Raw genomic sequence first — 2,763 nt, forward strand, 5'->3', positions numbered from 1 at the left:
AGGTTTCTCTTAGTTATAACATGTATTTTAACATTATCTTCTAACCTAGGAAGTAATGATGAGGGATAAAACATCTGAGAAACACCATTATCACCCCCTTAGTACACATATAACCATTCAATAGTATTATTTTAATATTTGAAGAGTAAAGTTGTCCAGATAAATTAATTATTAAATAATCTTGGAACATAATGAGAAAATGTCCTACAAAATCAAGATTTCTTCTATTTAAATAGATTCTTCCAGTGAAGTCTACAATGGACTCTTCCAAGGAAATTTTTGAAAGACTGCAATTATATTACGACTAAACACTGGTGTTAAGCAAACATAGAATACAGTTTTATCTCACTGAGAAACTGATCATGTAGTTCTTTTCCATCTCTAATGTATGATCCTATCATTAAAATCAACTTATCAAATAGACATTCTTATTATTCTATTTCTTTACAGACTCAACAATTAAATGCCTCTAAAATTGCTTAGATAAGTTTACAACGTGACAGTTGCTATTTGATTCTTTGCTTCCTTCATAAACAATGATTATAGCATAGCATGAGCTTTCAAAGAGAAAAAAGTACATTAGTCAAAGCCATGGTAATAAAACTTTAAGTGAAAACAGCTATTTTATCCAAAAGCTTTAAAACCATTGAGAGCACTTAAACAGTCCATCACTCTTTCTTGTACCTTGAGAACAGAGACCATGTTTGATTCTTCTGTGTATCTCCAGAGTCAAACAGTGACACATATTTGGAGTACTGTATATAAATGGCTGTTGAATTAATGTTGAATTAATTAATTATAAATACCTAGATTGGTCTTATGTCTTCCACTATAACATCCTTAACTTCTAAGAAAATATTGACTTTTTAATATCATATACATGTGTAATATCTTATACGTATTTACTTGAGACAATAAAGGGAGAAAAACAGTAGTTTTCTGTTTTGGTTTGTTTTGGTCTGCTTCGCCACTAGAATACAAACCTCATGGGAACAGACTTTGCCTCTCTTTGTTACTAATATATGCCCAAATCCCATACCAGTGCCTGGGCCATATTAAGTAATCAAGAAATATTTATTGAATGAATGAATGAAAGATAATTTGAGATCAATGGTATTTCCTACCACTGTGGCTCATTCCATACAACATAATTGAGGGGTTAAAAAAGTGCTTGCTGAGTGGCAGTGAAAGAACAAATGAGGTTGGAGGGGATAAATACATCCCCACAGTTAAGTTATTTGCTCTAAGAATGCATCTAAGCCTTTTGTTTTCTGACAAAGAAAAGAGAAGTCTGCACTTACCCAAGAGGAAGGAAATTGGCAAATCACGTGAAAGGGGCTCCGAGGCAGCTATCGCAGGCCCCGCGGCTTCGCCTTCACCTTGGCCTTCACGCCCGCCACGCTAACCGCGCCGCCCTCGCAGGTGCGAGGCCGCCGTCAACAGCCATTTCACCCTGGAGCTCCGCGCCTCTTTCGTGTGCCTGGCCGCGGCCTTTTACCTCGACCGCGACGACGTGGCCTTGAAGCACTTCAGCCGGTTCTTCCTGCGCCGCTCCCACGAGCACAGCCGGCGGGCCCAGGGCCTGAAGCGCCTGCAGAACCAGCGCGGGGGCCGCCTCAACGTCCAAGACATCAGGAAGCCACTCAGTGACGAGTGCAAGAGCGGCCTCAAGGCCATGAAGTGCGCCTTGTTCCTGGAGAAGCAAGTGACCCGGAGCCTGCTCCACTGCACCAGCTGGCCACCGACAAGTGCGACCCCCACCTGCGCCACTTCCTGGCAACTCACTACCTCAGCCAGTAGGTGGCGCTCATCAGAGAGCTGGAGGGTCATGTCACCACCCTGAGCACGATGGGGGCCCAGGACGTCGACCTGGCAGGGTACCTCTTTGACAAGCTCACCCTGGGCGACAGCGACAAGAAGAACTGAGCCTGGACTGGACCTCCCCGGAGCCACGGGGAGACCAGAGCCCTGGTCACCGTGCCTGCCATGCAGACGGCAACAGTGCCCTTGCGGAAGAAGTTCACTTACGTTTTGGTTTTGTTTTTGTTTTTCTTGCATCAAGTGCAGGACTCTTTTCCTGGACTTTATTTTATCACTTAAGTTTTGTTCTTCCAGTTTTTCCGTTTCTTCCAATAAAGTTATTGGTTCATAAATAAATAAAGGTCTCTGGTTGATTCACGTGGGCAAATCTCTCATTTTTTAAGTTTTAAAACAGGTATCCAGGAGTTTCTGAACAGCGCCATACGCCAACCATATGCAGCTCAGGATCTCCACAGTGGGAGGGAGAAGGTGTTCCATGGGGCCCTGGAAAACACAAAATCAGTCTTTCCCTTATAAATAATGTAGGTATATGCGGGGTAGAGTGGGGTGGGGTGGGGTGAGGTAGGGGTCCCTGGTGAATGTGGGTGCATGTGCATAGTGAAAGTATAGAACCATAGCCTGAAAATCATGACTGCAGTTGCCCCTGGGGAACAAGTGAAGGGAATGGGATTGGGCAGGGATTAAAATAAGGGTGTCTTCAGTTTCACCTGAAATGTGTATGTGCATTAATCATGCAAATACTAATGGTTAAGTATGAGTAGCAAGATGGGGGGTGGAGGGGTTTGGAAGTCTGAATGGTGGAGTATCTCTTTGACATGTTCACTCTGGGCAACAGTGACAATGGAAAAATGAGTGTTAGGCTGTCTTGCTCAGAAACACGGGGATGACTTCCCATGGTCACCAATGCCTGGCATGCATGTTGTAACAACAAAACATCCACTT

General features: G+C 43.4%; 1 pseudogene across 1 annotated transcript; it reads left to right on the plus strand.

The window, feature by feature from the left end:
- The first annotated feature begins 1,405 nt into the window (after positions 1 to 1,405).
- LOC309797336 (ferritin heavy chain-like) lies at positions 1,406 to 2,420 on the plus strand (annotated as a pseudogene). Its single transcript has one exon. The product of its transcript is annotated as a ferritin heavy chain-like (transcript).
- The last annotated feature ends 343 nt before the right edge of the window (positions 2,421 to 2,763 follow it).

The sequence above is a fragment of the Mesoplodon mirus genome, assembly GCF_964341445.2.
Source record: "Mesoplodon mirus genome assembly, contig: HAP1_SCAFFOLD_317, whole genome shotgun sequence".
Lineage (NCBI taxonomy): Eukaryota > Metazoa > Chordata > Mammalia > Artiodactyla > Ziphiidae > Mesoplodon > Mesoplodon mirus.